We start from the raw sequence: 19,443 nt of genomic DNA, 5'->3' as shown, positions 1-19,443 counted from the left end.
CCCAACAGACAATACTATCCCATTGAAGGTTTGAATTATGGTCACAATATACAACATGATAAAAAAACTAGTGAACCTGGAACAGGGGGGTGGGGATAAGGGGAAAGGAAAAGGACACATAAGACAGACCACAAATTGACACTCATAAATATGTGTCCATATGATAACTGACACATACCTTACTGCGGGTAAAAATATAGAAACAGTACGACCCTCGCTGCCCACTATCGGGGTGGCATGAGATATCAGAGAATCTGGAGTGATCCCTGGGGACAGTGACCTAGGTACTTTTTACAGTAGTTTGTTCAGAGGTTAAAGGGCAATCACCATTGCTTTCAGTACATATTGTATACATGGTAATCCAGCCTCTCTCTTTTTTTTTTTCGATATCTATCAAGTTTGCAATATACTGTTTTAGGCACCCAAGTACTGACTAACATAAAATAACATGAAACGTTACTGTTACAAGTGAGAAAAACTTCAGCAGATATGATATTGTGAAGCAAAGGAGAATCCATGATAGGTCTGTATATCTTAAAGTTCAAAACTGTCTATCAAACAAATTTAAACCACACCAGGTTCACTTTGTTTTTTGCTGCTTAAGGGTGTGGAAACTCTTACATGCTTTAACAAAGAGAAGTCAGAAGTAGTTCTCAAAAGTGATTTATCCTAAAAACACCTTTAATTCTTGTGGTTCTTGACAAATGACAAATATGTCTCTTCCCCTATGTTTTAGCTTCCAAAATAATATACATAAAGTTCAAGACGCAGGCCATTCTTCACAACATGGAGAGTAGACTTTGGATGAAAGCCTAATAATGGATTTAATAAATGAAATGCAATTATGAAGTCTCTTTTGTTCTTGCTTATAGGACAACTTGTTGTTAATCTACGTCCTGCCACACAGATGTATGTGTATTAATCATTTGCAAGAAAATGCTTTTAACTATGACCAAAAATGACATGAAGCATAAAAAAATGACTGCTTTGATGAAAGGTCACTTCTGTGTTTTTGTATGAGCTGGTATATTAATGTTATATTATTCAAGAAGGTATATTTTACCTACTAGATTTAACCTTGGTCTATGTTTAATTATTAAACAAAATAAACTTGTGTCCTACATGAAAAGCTAGATCATACTATCAGAGAGGTGTTCTATAAACCAAAAAGACTTTCACTTACTCTTTGATAATTCGCATATTATTTCTTATTCTTATTACCGATAATAAGGAAATGTATATATATATATATATATATATATATATATATATATATATACAGTATCTCACAAAAGTGAGTACACTCCTCACATTTTTGAAAATATTTTATTATATATTTTTTCATGTGACAATACTGAGGAAATGACACTTTGCTACAATGTAGTACAAAATAGTGAGTGTACAGCTTGTATAACAGTGTAAATTTGCTGTCCCCTCACAATAACTGAACACACAGCCATTAATGTCTAAACCGTTGGCAACAAAAGTGAGCACACCCCTAAGTGAAAATGTCCAAATTGGACCCAAAATGTCAATATTTTGTGTGGTCACCTTATTTGCCTAATGCTTCTTGGGCATGTAGTTCACCAGAGCTTCACAGGTTGTCCTCTTCCACTTCTCCATGATGACATCACAGAGCTGGTGGATGTTAGAGACCTAGCGCTCCTCCTCCCCGCAGATACTCAATAGGGTTTACACTATGTCTGGAGACATGCTTGGCTAGTCCATCACCTTTACCCTCAGCTTATTTAGCAAGGCAGTGTATGTTTTGGAGGTGTGTTTGGGGTCATTATCATGTTGGAATACTGCCCTGCAGCCCAGTCTTCAAAGGAAGGTGACCATTCTCCACTTCAGTATGTCATAGTACATGTTGGCATTCATGGTTCCCTTAATAAGGTGTAGCTCCCCAGTGACGACAGCACTCATGCAGCCCCAGACAATCCCACCACCATGCTTGACTGTAGGCAAAACCCAAATTTTTGTAATCCTCACCTGGTTGTCGCCACACATGCTTGACACCATGTGAACCAAATAAGTTCATCTTGGTCTCATCAGACCACAGGACATGGTTCTGGTAATCCATGTCCTTAGTCTGCTTGTCTTCAGAACTTTTTGCGGCTTTCTTGTGTAACATCTTTAGCAGAGGCTTCCTTCTGGGATGACAGCCATGCAGACCAATTTGATACAGTGTGCGGCATGTTGTCTGGGCACTGACAGGCTGACTCCCTACCCTTTCAACCTCTGCAGCAATGCTGGCAACACTCATACAGTACGTCTATTTCCCAAAGACAGCCTCTGGACATGATGCTGAGCACGTGCACTCAACTTCTTTGATCGACCATGGTGAGGTCTGTTCTAAGTGGAATCTGTCCTGTTAAACCATTGTATGGTCATGGTCACTGTGCTGAAGCTCTGTTTCAGGGTCTCTGCAATCTTCCTGTAGCCTAGGCCATCTTTATGTAGTACAACAATTCTTTTTTTCAGAGAGTTCTTTACCATAAGGTGCCATTTTGAACTTACAGTGACCAGTATGAGAGCGTGAGAGCAATAACACCAAATTTACCACACCCTCTCCCCATTCACACCTGAGACCTTGACACCGGGGAGGGAAAATTGATAATTGGGCCCAGTTTGGATATTTTCACTTAGGGATGTACTCACTTTTGCTGCCAGTGGTTTAAACATTAATGGCTGTGTGTTGAGTTATTTTGAGGGGACAGCAAATTTACACTGTTATACAAGCCTTACACTCACTACTTTACATTGTAGCAAAGTGTGTCACATGAAAAGATATAATAATAATAATATATATATATATATATATATATATATATATGTATATATATATATATATATATATATATATATATATATATATATATTACAAAGACACACCACATACATATATATACATATATATATATATATATATATATATATATATATTATAAACATATACAGTACATACATATCTATATATCTATTTATTGGCAACAAATGGACTTTAACTAGCTATTCATTAGTAGATTGTTGGTCAATCTGTAATGATGACCAATAGTAAGAATGAACTTTTCGCAATCTATTTTTATTACATTTTTGTATTTTTTTTTGTTTGATCTGCAGTTGTTATAACTTATTGGCTTTGCCTAGCTTACAAAAGCGATGCATGCTTTTAGCATTAGAACCAACTTGTAATTCCTTCATAAGGATAACTCTACTTTGTAAAGTATTAATAAAAACAACCCGTTCACTAAATTGCATCCTCTAAATTCAATAAAATGTTGTTTTAAGCTGAAATTCATTATTTGAAGTATTTAAATACATTTTCAATTTAGTAAACTTTTTTAGCCCTTAACAAGTATAGATAAGGGAATAATCAAAAATCTGCTGTGCCAGGAATTCACTGGATCTCCTCCTATAATTTAGTTCTCCCTCAGGTGAGCAAACTAATATTGCCTGGTGGATAAGCTGATATCCACTAGCTGCAAATCAGTCCCATGCAGGTTGGATGTCAAGCACACAAGATTAGTTCACTGATCTTTTTACAGAGCATTCATTGAAAATATACCTTGCAGGTGTGTTAACTGTCAGAAATATCTACTAGGACAAGAATGGGTTGGTAACTTTGCAAAGTGTTAATAATAATTTCCAATAAATGTTTACAAATCTTTGCTACTTTTGCACATGCATAACATTTACATACCCTTTGCACAAGAATGAGTCTCTTTTCTTTCTTGTGTGCCTATAGGAGCCATGTCTACAAGCTTGTACTAAGCATTTGCAAATGTTTCAGCAAGTTTTCAGCAGTTTTGCTGAAGTGTGCTACACACACACTCCTCTTATATCAGCTAAAGTCCGTGTGAACAAAGTCTAAATATCAAGCATCTTGTTAGCAACAAACACAATTATAGTTAATGGGTAAAATATAGAATAAAATATAGAATAGTCCTGGTGGAACTAGACTTTATTTTTAACAAATCATAATCAAAACCAAACTATAACCTTCCTTCCTGCTGCTTGATATGCAGTGAAAAGAGCAAAGATATGTAACATAGCCCACAACAACCAATCAGATTTCAGATAAGTTTACTTTGTCTCTTGCCATTGAATTCTATATTACAGGCCTCATTTAATAGAGAAAAGTCCTAACTACTGTAACCTATAGTAATTCATCTGACTTCATCATGTGCTTATATGACAGTAGAGAAAATTCTGTTTTTATATTGAAATTAGTAGCATTTTTTACACTGAATAAGGCCACATTCATTATGAAAGACGGAGAGGGGAGTGGATTCTACCAACCTCTTGACTTTTTTTAGGTCTGGTGCTGAGCTAGAAGTTTTGGTAGGTAAATGTACCTGAAGAAATCCCTGATAGATCTAACTGTTTTGACTCCAAATCCAATCAGAACTGGATCAAATTAAGTTATTACCCACCAGTAGGGATGAGCTTCGTGTTCGAGTCGAACATACGTTCGACTCGAACATCGGCTGTTCGCCCGTTCGGTGAATTCCGAATGTTATGGGCCGTTCGCGCCAAATTCGCGTGGCGCTCACGGCCCACAATGCACTGCGTCATCGCAGTACATTGCTGGCTCATGATTGGCCAAGCATGCACTGTGACCCCGCATGCTTGGCCAATCACAGCGCCAGCAGCGAGGAGAGTCATGATTGGCCACAGGCTGGATGCCTGTGGCCAATCATAGCTCAGGCTGTGTAGTACACGCCCCACACTATATAAGGCCGCCAGCGCAGCGGCCTAGTGTAGTGTGTTGGCGTCTAAAGCAGTTAGTGGGTGTTCTGTGTACCTTCAACACAGTACACACCGATCGTTTTCGGCTGATTTTCGATCTTGCTGTTGTGTAGTGGTTGTTGTCTGTGTGCCCTGACCGCAGTATACACCGCTATATTCACCTCACCTATATAGCTAGTGATCTATCTTTTATAATAGAGCTTGCAGTCAGTAGTGTTAGGAGCTTGTGCGTGCTGTCTGCGTGCTCTGTACCCAGTACACACCGCTATATCCACCTACATAGCTCTTCTCTATTTGAGCCCACTTGCCATCTGCAGGAGTTATTGGAAGTTGTGTGTGCCTCCAGCACAGCACAGTATACATCTGTATATACCCCTTTATCTCTGGTGTTCTATAAAAAAGGCATCTGCAGGAGTTAGTGGGTTTTTTGTGCCTCCAGCACAATATACACCTGTATCTACCCTTTATTGCTGTTCTCTAATAGAGCCATCTGCAGGGCTTAGTGGGTGTTGTGTGACTCAATTACAGTATACCCCTTTATCTCTGGTGTTCTATAATAAAGGCATCTGCAGGAGTTAGTAGGTGTTGTGTGACTCCAGCACAATATACACCTGTATCTACCGTTTATTGCTGTTCTCTAATAGAACCATCTGCAGGGCTTAGTGGGTGTTGTGTGACTCCATTACACTGCTGTTTTACCCAACTCCCTTCAGGCCATTACCATGTCTGGAAGGCCAGCAAGGAGAGGCAGACAGGCGCGAGCCAATAAAAGAGGGCAAGCAGGCTCTGTGTCTAGAGACAACAGTGCTGGTCATGGACGCGGTGCATTGTCATCAGCACGTGGCCATGGGACACGCTTGTCCTTCTTTTCGGTAGCTGGACATGTTGAACCGCAACATGCCAACGACTTGGTAGAGTGGAAGACCAAGCCCTCTTCATCCTCCTCATCCTCTCTCACCCAGGCTCAGGGTACTAGCAAAGCAGCTGCCAACGCATCGTCTTCCCTCCTCTCAATGTCATCATCAGTGACTCCTTCCCTAGACCCACCAGGTCCTCCTGAGGAGTCTCCTGAACTCTTTGAGCACAGTGTTGGGTACATGCTCCAGGAGGATGCCCAGTGTTTTGTGGGCTCTGATGATGACACTCAGCTAGAGGAAGGCAGTAGCGTGAGCGCAGAGAGAGGGGATGCTCAAGAAGGACAGCAATCTGGCAGTCATGTTCCACAAGCTGCAGCATACAGCCAGGTTTGCTACAGCGATGAAGAGGGAGGGGATGATGAGGGCACTGACTCCACATGGGTGCCTGGAAGGAGAGAGGAGGAGGCACATGTCCAACGAGGCAGGATGCCCTCCAGGAGCCAGCTTAGGGGCAGCACACCGACTGAATCACACCGCAGAGCTTCGCCTGTGCAGGGCGCTGCCTCTGCGCGTTATTCTAAAAGTTCTTTGGTGTGGGCCTTTTTTGAGACGAGTGCATCAGATCGCACCGCTGCTATTTGCAACATATGTCTCAAGCGTATCTCGCGTGGCCAAAACATCAGCCGCTTGGGCACCACATGCTTGACCAGACATATGTTGACCTGCCATGCAGCTCGTTGGCAAGCGTACCTCAAAGACCCACACCAAAGAACAAAGCGGACCTCTCCTTGCTCCTCATCAGCTGGCATCTCCAACCCCACTAGACCTTCAGTCCTCTCTGAAACCTGCTCTGAGAGGAATGAAGGTGTAGAATTAGGTGTGTCACAGCCAAGTGCTTCCGGGAACTCTGCTAGCGGTACACCCACGTCCGATTATAGCAGGCAAATGTCCCTGCCCCAGCTGCTGGACCGGCGAAAGAAGTTCACTCCCAGCCATCCACATGCCCAGCGGTTGAATGCTAGCTTGGCTAAATTGCTAGCACTTCAACTGCTGCCTTTTCAGTTGGTAGACTCGGCCCCCTTCCGTGAGTTTGTACAATGTGCGGTTCCTCAGTGGCAGGTCCCCAAACGCCACTTTTTCTCACGGAAGGCGATTCCGGCTCTCTACCGGCATGTGGAAGGCAATGTCCTTGCCTCGCTGGGCAGGGCGGTCAGCGGTAAGGTGCATATTACCACTGACTCATGGTCCAGCAGGCATGGACAGGGACGTTACCTGTCTTTCACGGCCCATTGGGTCACTCTTCTGGCAGCTGGGAAGGATGCAGGACAAGGTGCAGTAGTGTTGGAGGTTGTTCCGCCACCACGCCTCCAAAATGCTACTATTGGTTGTGACACACCTCTCTCCTCCACCCCCTCCTCTTCTTCTTCCTCCATGGCCTCTTCCAGTGCTCTGTCCTCAGAACCAGTGGTGCTCCGTAGGCGTTCCAGGGGCTATGCAAGTACGCAGGCAAAACGATGCCATGCCGTGCTTGCGCTGGTTTGTTTGGGGGACAGGAGCCATACTGGGGCGGATGTTTTGTCAGCTCTGCAGGGGCAGGCCGAGAGGTGGTTGACGCCACGCCAGCTTAAGCCAGGAATGGTGGTTTGTGACAATGGCACCAACCTCCTCTCCGCCCTCCGACAGGGACAACTGACCCATGTGCCCTGTGTAGCTCACGTCCTTAACCTGGTGGTGCAGCGGTTCTTGGGCAGGTACCCCGGCTTATAGGATGTCCTGAAGCAGGCCAGGAAAGTCTGTGTGCATTTCCGCCGATCATTTAATGCCTGTGCTTGGCTGGCTGAGCTCCAAAAGGAGTTGAACCTGCCCAAGAACCGCCTTATATGTGACATGCCCACCAGGTGGAACTCAACGTTGGCCATGCTGCAGTGGCTGCACACGCAGCAGAGGGCCATCAATGAGTACCTGTGCGACTACGGCACCAGGACAGGGTCAGGGGAGCTCGGTTTTTTCTCACCACGCCAGTGGGGCATGATCAGGGATGCATGCACTGTCCTCTCACCGTTTGAGGAGGCCACAAGGATGGTGAGCAGTGACAGTGCATGCATCAGTGACACTGTACCTCTTGTCCACCTCTTGGAGCATACGCTGCGTGGAATAATGGACAGGGCACTTGAGGCAGAACAGAGGCAGGAAGAGGAGGACTTCCTTGCCTCTCAAGGCCCCCTTTATCCAGACAGTGTTCCTGCTGTGCCACCCATCACACAGGAAGAGGATGAGGAGGAGGAAGAGGAGGAGGAGGATGATTGTGTCAGCATGGAGGTGGAGGCTGGCACTCAGCATCAGCAGCAGCAGCAGCAGTCTTGTGGGGATGATTTACAGTCCCAAGAAACACGTGGACTTGTACGTGGCTGGAAGGAGGTAGCTGCGGATCATGTTGTCCTTAGTGACCCAGAGGACTCCGGACCGAATGCCTCAGCTAACCTACGCTGCATGGCCTCCCTGATCCTGCAAAGCCTGCGGAAGGATACTCGTATTCTTCGGATCAAGGAGAGGGACCATTACTGGCTGGCCACTGTCCTTGATCCATGGTACAAGGGTAAGGTTGCCGACCTTATCTTGCCATCGCAGAGGGAGCAGAGGATGAGACATCTCCGGGAGGCCTTGCAGAAAGGTCTGTGCAGCGCGTTCCCAGAGACTGGGAGGTTACAAACTCCTGGTCCTGGACAACGTGTTGCTGAGGCATCGGTCAGAAGGAGCGGTGGAGAAGGTGGCCATCTGACTGATGCTTTCAGACAATTTTTTAGTCCGCAGCCCCAAGGTATGATCGGTTCCAGCACCCATCGCCAGCATCTGATTTACATGGTGCAGGAATACTTAGGGGCAAGGTCAGACTTGGACACCTTTCCCACCGAAAATCCTCTGGCTTACTGGGTCTTGAGGATGGATCACTGGCCAGAGCTTGCACAGTATGCAATTGAGCTACTGGCCTGTCCTGCATCCAGCGTTCTTTCGGAACGCACCTTCAGTGCTGCTGGTGGCTTTGTTACCGATCACAGGGTGCGCCTGTCCACCGAATCAGTTGATCGACTGACCTTCATCAAGATGAATCAGTCTTGGATCACCCACAGCTACCAAGCACCTGAAGCTGATGTAACAGAATAATTTTTTTTGAAATATCACATCCCTTCAAGACTGCCTATGCTGATGCTGATTGACTGTCCTGTTATGTTGATTGTCTATCCTCTTCCTCCTCCGCTGATATGTTGGAAGAACATTTCTGGTTCTGGGTGATGCCTAAGGCCCAATTTTTCTGCCCCTGTTTAACAGGGGTGTTTAAGTACAATTTTTGATGCAATGCTTTGCAGCAGGGCTAATTCCTGCAATCAAACAAGAGTATATGGGAGAGGTTGCAGTGTGGTGGCACCAGCACCAGTGCCTAAGGCCCAATTTTTCTGCCCCTGTTTAACAGGGGTGTTTAATTACAATTTTTGATGCAATGCTTTGCAGCAGGGCTAATTCCTGCAATAAAACAAGAGTATATGGCAGAGGTTGCAGTGTGGGGGCACCAGCACCAGTGCCTAAGGCCCAATTTTTCTGCCCCTGTTTAACAGGGGCGTTTAATTACAATTTTTGATGCAATGCTTTGCAGCAGGGCTAATTCCTGCAATAAAACTAGAGTATATGGGAGAGGTTGCAGTGTGGTGGCATCAGCACCAGTGCCTAAGGCCCAATTTTTCTGCCCCTGTTTAACAGGGGCATTTAATTACAATTTTTGATGCAATGCTTTGCAGCAGGGCTAATTCCTGCAATAAAACTAGAGTATATGGCAGAGGTTGCAGTGTGGTGGCACCAGCACCAGTGCCTAAGGCCACATTTTTCTGCCCCTGTTTAACAGGGACATGTAATTACAATTCTTGATATAATATTTCACAGAAGGGCCCCTTCCTGTGCCCACCCAGAGTAACGGTGAGGACTTATAGTGTTGTGGCACCAGAACCACAACCACCAAAGGTCAATTTTTCTACCACTGTTCAACAATGGCATGTAATTACAATTCTTGATATAATCGTTCACAGCAGGGTGCTCCAGCGCCCACCAAGAGTCACTTTGAGGGCTTACAATGCTGTGGCAAAACCAACACCTTGTTCCGCCATTTCTGAGCATATAGGGCAGGTCCCTACTTTCAAACATCCAACTTACAAACATCTCCTACTTGCAAACGGAAGGAGACAACAGCAAGTGAGATGAAAAAAGATGGACAACAAAACAAATTATACAGGGGTGATAACCCTTCCCTATGTTTTCCAAAAAGCTTAAAAATGTTTTTTTTGACTGGAGCTACACTTTAAAAATGTACCAGTTGAAAATTACAAACAGATTCAACTTAACACAACAAACCTACATAGTCCCTGTCTTGTTTGCACCGCCTGTATACTGCTGTTCTGAGTATATAGGGCCTGGGGGACACACGCATTTCCTTTTTTTAATATGGGTACAGGGTTCCCCTTAATATGCGTACAAGACCCAAATAGGCTGGTAATGGGCAGGGAGGGCTACCCATGCCATTTTTCTCAATGATTTTCAACCATATTGCAGGAACCAGATATAACATTAAAACCGCAAGCAGTTTTAAATGGTGTTATTTCCGTTTAATGTCATTTTGTGCAGGGACTGTTCTAAACACGGGAAACACGTGGCACTTCACAGGCATACTACAGACACCCCCCAGGCACCATATTTAAAGGAATATTTCACTTTTTTTTTACTTTAATCGTCATTAAAATCAGTGCTCCCGCCAAAACGGCCGTTTTTAAAACTTTTTTTTGCATTGACCCATGTCCCCTGGGGCAGGAGCCAGGTCCCCAAACCCTTTTTAGGACAGTATCTTGCATATTAGCCATTAAAATGAGCACTTTTAATTTCGAACGTTCGAGTCCCATAGACTTCAATGGGGTTCTAAAGTTCGTACGAATTTGGGGTCCGTTCGAAAGTTCTGGTGCGAACCGAACCGGGGGGTGTTCGGCTCATCCCTACCCACCAGTAGAAGAAGTCAGCATCTGACCACTTGTCCTGGCATCAATATTTACAGTAGTTAAGGTCCTGGGTATTATGCCTATCTTGGGACTAATAAAAGACCTTTAGATTATTATTATTATTATTATTATTATTATTATTATTATTCAGGATTTATATAGCACCAACAGTTTATGCAATGCTTTACAATGTAAAAAAGGGAGACAATACAGTTATAATAGAAGAGGATTAACAGAAGAGCTTACCATCTAAGTTGTAACTGTGGGGAAAAAGCTGATGGAAGTGGTAAAAGATTAGTTGGAGAAATGATATTTTTTCCTGAATAGATGAGTTTTCAGGGATCGCTGGAAGGTAGCAAGAGTAGGGGATAGCCGGACAGGTGGAGGTAGAGAATTCCAGAGGATGGGAGAGGCTCTGGAGAAATCCGGGAGATGAGCATAGTAGGAGGAGACGAGAGAGCTTGAGAGTAGGAGGTCTTGAGAAAAGCGGAGAGGACGATTTGGGTGATATTTGGAGACAAGATTGGTGATGTAGCTCGAGGCAGAGTTGTGAATGGCTTTGTATGTTGTGGTTAGTATTTTGAATTGAATTCGCTGGGTGATTGGGAGCCAGTGTAGGGATTGGAGGAGAGGTTTGACAGACACTGAGCGGTTGGTAAGGAGTCTAGGATTACACCCAGTAACCCAGTTGATTTTTATGGAAAAGTCATGGAGGGGGGCATGGGGGGGAATATTAATAGCTAATTTTAGAGAGATTTCCTTTAAGGAAGTGGTACGACATCCATGCTGATATGTCAGTTAGTAAGTTAGTAATGCGAGAAGAGACTGAAGTGAGGTGAGGAGTAGACAGATAGATTTGGGTGTCATCAGTAGGGATGAGCTGAACCCCTCCCCCCCCCCGCCGGTTCAGTTCGTACCAGAACTTTCGAACAGACCACAAATTCGTACGAACGTTAGAACCCCATTGAAGTCTATGAGGCTCGAATGTTCAAAATAAAAAGTGCTAATTTTAATGGCTAATATGCAAGATACTGTCCTAAAAAGGGTTTGGGGACCTGGCTCCTGCCCCAGGGGACATGGGTCAATGCCTAAAATGCTTTTAAAAAGGGCCATTTTGGCGGGAGCACTGATTTTAATGACGATTAAAGTGAAAAAAAATGTGAAATATTCCTTTAAATATCATGCCTGGGGGGTGTCTATAGTATGCCTGTGAAGTGCCACGTGTTTCCCATGTTTAGAACAGTCCCTGCACAAAATGACATTTAACGGAAAAAAAGTCATTTCAAACTGCTTGCGTTTTTAATGTAATATCTGGTCCCGGCAATATGGATGAAAATCATTGAGAAAAATGGCATTGGTAGCCCCCCTGCCCATTACCAGCCCCTTATCCTGTACGGATATTAAGGGGAACCCATATTAAAAAAAGGAAAGATGTGGGGCCCCCAGGCCCTATATACTCAGAACAGCAGTATACAGGCAGTTCAAACAAGAAAGGGACTGTGTAGATTTGTTGTGTTAAGTAGAATCTGTTTGTAATTTTTAACTGGTACATTTTTAAAGTGTAGCTTCAGTCAAAAAATCAATTTTTAAGCTTTTTGGAAAACATAGGGAAGGGTTATCACCCCTGTATAATTTGTTTTGCCGTCCGTCTTTTTTCATCTCACTTCCTGTTGTCTTCTTCCGTTTGCAAGTAGGAGACGTTTGTAAGTTGGATGTTTGAAAGTAGGGGCCTGCCCTATATGCTCTGCAGAAATGGAGGAACAAGGTGTTGGTGTTGCCACAACATTGTAAGCCCTCAAAGTGACTCTTGGTGGGCGCTGGAGCGCCCTGCTGTGAATGATTATATCAAGAATTGTAATTACATGCCATTGTTGAACAGTGGTAGAAAAATTTACCTTTGGTGGTTGTGGTGCTGGTGCTGGTGCCACAACACTATAAGTCCTCACAGTTACTCTGGGTGGGCACAGGAACCGGCCCTGCTGTGAAATATTATAGCAAGAATTGTAATTACATGCCGGCTGAAAAATTGGGCCTTAGGCACTGGTGCTGGTGCCACGACACTGCAACCTCTCCCATATACTCTAGTTGTAGTGCAGGAATGAGCCCTGCTGCAAACCATTGCATCAAAAATTGTAATTAAACGCCCCTGTTAAACAGGGGCTGAAAAATTGGGCTGCTGGCACTGGTGCCACGACACTGCAACCTCTCCCATATACTCTAGTTGTGGTGCAGGAATGAGCCCTGCTGCAAAGCATTGCATCAAAAATTGTAATTAAATGCCCCTGTTAAACAGGGGCTGAAAAATTGGGCTGCGGGCACTGGTGCTGGTGCCACGACACTGCAACCTCTCCCATATACTCTAGTTGTAGTGCAGGAATGAGCCCTGCTGCAAAGCATTGCATTAAAAATTGTAATTAAACGCCCCTGTTAAACAGGGGCTGAAAAATTGGGCTGCTGGCACTGGTGCTGGTGCCACGACACTGCAACCTCTCCCATATACTCTAGTTGTGGTGCAGAAATGAGCCCTGCTGCAAAGCATTGCATCAAAAATTGTAATTAAATGCCCCTGTTAAACAGGGGCTGAAAAATTGGGCTGGTGGCATCACCCAGAACCAAAAATGTTCTTCCAACATATCAGCGGAGGAGGAAGAGGATAGACAATCAGCATAACAGGACAGTCACTCAGCATTAGTATAGGCAGTCTTGAAGGGATGTGATATTTAAAAAAAAATGTATTCGGTTACATCAGCTTCAGGTGCTTGGTAGCTGTGAGTGATCCAAGACTGATTCATCTTGATGAAGGGCAGTCGATCAACTGAGTCAGTGGACAGGCGCACCCTGTGATCGGTAACAAAGCCACCAGCAGCACTGAAGGTGCGTTCCGAAAGAACGCTGGATGCAGGACAGGCCAGTATCTCAATTGCATACTGTGCAAGCTCTGGCCAGTGATCCATCCTCAAGACCCAGTAAGCCAGAGGATTTTCCGTGGTAAAGGTGTCCATGTAAATCAGACGCTGGCGATGGTTGCTGGAACCGATCCTACCTTGGGGCTGCGGACTAAAAAATTGTCTGAACGCATCGGTCAGGCGGCCACCTTCTCTACCACTCCTTCTGACCAATGCCTCAGCAACACGTTGTCCAGGACCAGGAGTTTGTAACCTCCCAGTCTCTGGGAACGCGTTGCACAGACCTTTCTGCAAGGCCTCCCGGAGATGTCTCATCCTTTGCTCCCTCTGTGATGGCAAGATAAGGTTGGCAACCTTACCCTTGTACCGTCGATCAAGGAGAGTGGCCAGCCAGTAATGGTCCCTCTCCTTGATCAGAAGAATACGAGGATCCTTCCGCAGGCTTTGCAGGATCAGAGAGGCCATGCAGCTTAGGTTAGCTGAGGCATTCGGTCCGGAGTCCTCTGGGTCACTAAGGACAACATGATCCGCAGCTACCTCCTCCCAACCACGTACAAGTCCACGGGTTTCTTGGGACTGTAAATCATCCCTACAAGACTGCTGCTGCTGCTGCTGATGCTGAGTGCCAGCCTCCACCTCCATGCTGACACAATCATCCTCCTCCTCCTCCTCCTCCTCTTCCTGTGTGATGGGTGGGACAGCAGGAACACTGTCTGGGTAAAGGGGGCCTTGAGAGGCAAGGAATATCTCCTCTTCCTGCCTCTGTTCTGCCTCAAGTGCCCTGTCCATTATTCCACCCAGCGTATGCTCCAACAGGTGGACAAGAGGTACAGTATCACTGATGCATGCACTGTCACTGCTCACCATCCTTGTGGCCTCCTCAAACGGTGAGAGGACAGTGCATGCATCCCTGATACTGCCCCACTGGCGTGGTGAGAAAAACCGAGCTCCCTTGACCCGGTCCTGGTGCTGTAGTCGCACAGGTACTCATTGATGGCCCTCTGCTGCGTGCGCAGCAGCTGCAGCATGGCTAACGTTAAGTTCCACCTGGTGGGCATGTCACATATAAGGCGGTTCTTGGGCAGGTTCAACTCCTTTTGGAGCTCAGCCAGCCGAGCACAGCCATTAAATGATCGGCAGAAATGCACACAGACTTTCCTGGCCTGCTTCAGGACATCCTGTAAGCCCAGGTACCTGCCCTAGAACCTCTGCACCACCAGGTTAAGGATGTGAGCCATACAGGGCACATGGGTCAGTTGTCCCTGTCGGAGGGTGGAGAGGAAGTTGGTGCCATTGTCGCAAACCTTCTTCTGGCTTTAAACCATTCCTGGCTTAAGCTGGCGTTGCGTCAACCTCCTCTCGACCTGCCCCTGCAGAGCTGACAAAATATCTGCCCCAGTGTGGCTCCTGTCCCCCAAACAAACCAGCGCAAGCACGGCATGGCATAGTTTTGCCTGCGTACTTGCATAGCCCCTGGAACGCCTACGGAGCACTGCTGGTTCTGAGGAAAGAGCACTGGAAGAGGCCATAGAGGAAGAAGAAGAGGAGGGGGTGGAGGAGAGAGGTGTGTCACAACCAATAGTAGCATTTTGGAGGCGTGGTGGTGGAACAACCTCCAACACTACTGCACCTTGTCCTGCATCCTTCCCAGCTGCCAGAAGAGTGACCTAATGGGCCGTGAAAGACAGGTAACGTCCCTGTCCATGCCTGCTGGACCATGAGTCAACGGTAATATGCACCTTAGCGCTGACCGCCCTGTCCAGCGAGGCAAGGACATTGCCTTCCACATGCCGGTAGAGAGCCGGAATCGGCTTCCGTGAGAAAAAGTGGCGTTTGGGGATCTGCCACTGAGGAACCGCACATTGTACAAACTCACGGAAGGGGGCCGAGTCTACAACTGAAAAGGCAGCAGTTGAAGTGCTAACAATTTAGCCAAGCTAGCATTCAACTTCTGGGCATGTGGATGGCTGGGAGTGAATTTCTTTTGATGGTCCAGCAGCTGGGGCAGGGAAATTTGCCTGCTATAATCGGACGTGGGTGTACTGCTAGCAGAGTGCCCGGAAGCACTTGGCTGTGACACATCTAATTCTACACCTTCATTCCTCTCAGAGCAGGTTTCAGAGAAGACTGAAGGTCTAGTGGGGTTGGAGATCCCAGCTGATGAGGAGCAAGGAGAGGTCGGCTTTGTTCTTTGATGTGGGTCTTTGAGGTACACTTGCCAACGAGCCGCATGGCAGGTCAACATATGTCTGGTCAAGCATGTGGTGCCCAAGCGGCTGATGTTTTGGCCACACGAGATACGCTTGAGACATATGTTGCAAATAGCAGCGGTGCGATCTGATGCACTCGTCTCAAAAAAGGCCCACACCAAAGAACTTTTTAGAATAACGCGCAGAGGCAGCGCCCTGCACAGGCAGAGCTCTGCGGTGTGATTCAGTCGGTGTGCTGCCCCTAAGCTGACTCCTGGAGGGCATCCTGCCTCGTTGGACATGTGCCTCCTCCTCCTCCTCTCTCCTACCAGGCACCCACATGGAGTCAGTGCCCTCATCATCCCCTCTCTCTTCATCGCTGTAGCAAACCTGGCAGTATGGCTCTTTTGTAATAGAGCTTGCAGTCAGTTGTAGGAGATTGTGCGTGCTGTCTGCGTGCCCTGGCTGCAGTATACACCGTTATATCCACCTATATAGCTAGCTATATTGCTCTTTTGTAATAGAGCTTGCAGTCAGTTGTAGGAGATTGTGTGTGCTGTCTGCGTGCCCTGACCGCAGTAGATGTGGAAACATGTTTTGTGCATAGTCATTATTTATACTTCAGCAATGTATCCTAGCTATGAGTATAGATTATTAAATATTTTCTCACATACAATGCACAGGCCCCCAATCCCCATGATTATGTTCTTATTCTGTGAATGATGCCAATGTAGTCAATATAGATAAAAGCGAAGGTAAGTATTGTCCTGGAGACAATGTCAGTAAGTTCCCGAGGGCGTATGAAAAGCCCAGATATGACTGTAGGCCTAGTAAGCTTGTATTTGTATTCAGAAGCCTAAAGAGGAAACATTTAATAAAGCTAGCTGATGATTCAAGTTGGTTTTAAATACAGAGTTACACATGTTGTTGTTAAATGTCTAAAATGAGATCTTTGATATCATCTATGCAAATGTTAAATCCATTTCAGCATCTTTCATCACACTAACATTCACAGATTTGTTAAACTGTTAATTATCATATTTGTGAAGTTGTTGTATCTCTAGTGCGGGTGTTTTTGTTTAACAGTATCTCTACCACTGAGTCATGTCACAGAAGTGTTTTAACAATAACTTATGAGAGCTCCAACATAGCTTACAATTCAGCAGTAATACTTTATACTGGGAAAGAAAACTTTGAGGTTTAATTCAAGATCTGGTGTCCTCTAGGAACAGTATCATGGATTTATAGGTCTGTTTGACTCTTTCTTTTACCTTTCAGTTTAATGCATGTATGACACAAGTACATGCAGAAAAAAACAGCTTGCACTATAGTATACAAATGCAGTAAAATAAAGTAGAAGTGAATTTGCCACTGAAAAAAAAGGCAATATGTTCCTAAAATCAATTCTGATGCAGTATAATGTAGGCAGGGGAGGGCTGGCAACCTTAGGCCCGGGGGGCAAGTCTAGTCAAGTGGCCCATTAATCCACGAATCAGCTCACCATCACCAGTGCCCATCAATGCAGCCTCACCAATGCCCATCAATGCAGCCTCACTAGTGTCTATCAATGCAGCCTCATCAGTGCCCATCAGCTCAGCCTTGTCAGTGCCCATCAATGCAGCCTCACCATAGCCCATCAATGCAGTCTGTTCAGTGCATGGGGATTAGAGAGAGAAAAGCCGCTGGATAACACAGAGCGGAGATCTCCCGCTTACCCAGTGCGGCTGCTGTCATACGAAGTCCTGCCTCCTGGACCAGGTTCTATGATGGATGTCACCAGTGTGCTCTTTATCATAGGACATCCTTGGCTTCCTGGCGGTACACTGAGGTACACGTCACCGAGGAGCCGATGCACGTACCCGGTTGCTGCGATGTTTGCCGAGCACCCGCAATCGCTCATGACAGAGCAGGAATGTGGATCTGTGTGTGCAAATACACCGATCCACGTCCTGTCAGGGGAGAGGAGACAGATCGTGTGTTCCTAGTATATAGGATCGGTCTCCTCCGTAGTCAGTCCCATCTCCCCCACAGTTAGAATCACTCCCTAGGTAACACATTTAACCCCTTGATTGCCCCCTAGTGTTAACCTCTTCCCTGCCAGTGATATTTATACAGTAATAAGTGCATTTCTATAGCACTGATCGCTGTATAAAAGTCACTGGTCCCAAAATAGTGTCAAAAGTGTCCGATCTGTCCACCGCAATGTCACAGTCACAATAAAAATCGCAGCTTCACTAGCGCTGGTGGCGCGCTGGTCGGGACCCCCGTGAGTCCGATCACAGGTCCCGTGGACTCGATCGCTGTGGGCATACCCACGATCGTCTCATGGGGCGGCTGAATGGAGAGATGCCGTTGTAAACAGCATCTCCCCGTTCTGCCTAGCAACAAGTGACGCTGATCTCTGCTCCATGTGATTGGAGCAGAGATCAGTGTTCACTAAATGAAAGCCCAGCCCCCAACAGTTAGTAACACACCCCTAGGAACACTTAACCCCTACACTGCCACCCACTGGTTAACTCCTTCCCTGCCAGTTTCATTTACACAGGAATCACTGCATTTGTATAGCAGTGATTGCTGTATAAATGACAATGGTCCCAAAAATGTGTCAAAAATGTCTGATGTGTCCGCCATAATGTCGCAGTCACAATAAAAATCGCTGATCGCCACCATTACTAGTAAAAAAAAATTATTAATAAAAATGCCATAAAACGAATCCCTATTTTGTAAACGCTATAACTTTTGCGCAAACCAATCAATAATAGCTTTTTTTTTAACCAAAAATATGTAGAAGAATACGTATCGGCCTAAACTGAGGGAAAAAAATGTTTTCTTATATATTTTTGGGGGATATTTATTATAACAAAAAGTAAAAAATAATGCGTTTTTTTCAAAATTGTCGCTCTATTTTTGTTTATAGCGTAAAAAATAAAAACCGCAGGGGTGATCAAATACCACCAAAAGAAAGCTCTATTTGTGGGAAAAAAAGAACGTCAATTTTGTTTGGGAGCCATGTCGCATGACCGCGCAACTGTCAGTTAAAGCGACGCAGTGCCGAATCACAAAAAGTGGTCTGGTCTTTGGCCAGCAAAATGGTCCGGGTCTGAAGTTTTTAAAATTGTCCCTCTTTTTTTGTTTAAAGCGCAAATAATAAAAACCGCAGAGGTCATCAAATACCACCAAAAGAAAGCTCTATTTGTTGGAAAAAATGTATTTGGGTACAACGTTGCATGACCGCACAACGAAAATTGTCCTGGGCAGGAAGGGATGAAAATGCCCGGTATTGAAGTGGTAAATTAATGAAAGTGTATTTCTTCCAAAAAAATTGTATTTGAAAAACAGCTACATACAGTGTGACATAAAATATTGCAACAATTGCCATTTTATTCTCTAGGGTCTCTGCTAAAAAAAAAAAAATGTATTATATATATATATGTATATATATATATATATATATATATATATATATATATATATATATATAAAATGTTTGTGGGGTTCTAAGTAATTTTCTAACAAAAGATTTGTTACTTGTAAACAAGTGTCAAAAAAGGTTTAGGCATGAAGGGGTTAATAATATCAGCTCCCAGCTTGAAACAATGGGAAAGAAGTGAGAAATCTTCATAGTGTAAGACCTTTCTTTTTAATAAAAAAAAAACAAAAAAACACATTCACCAAAAAACTTACATTATCTCTGCTCTGTCCTCAG

This window comes from Lithobates pipiens, unplaced genomic scaffold, assembly GCF_037356315.1.
Source record: "Lithobates pipiens isolate NorthernLeopardFrog02 unplaced genomic scaffold, aLitPip1_a1.2 Scaffold_10, whole genome shotgun sequence".
In the NCBI taxonomy this organism is placed as follows: domain Eukaryota; kingdom Metazoa; phylum Chordata; class Amphibia; order Anura; family Ranidae; genus Lithobates; species Lithobates pipiens.
The sequence above is the reverse complement of the archived record's forward strand: the minus strand, read 5'-3'. Positions refer to the sequence as shown.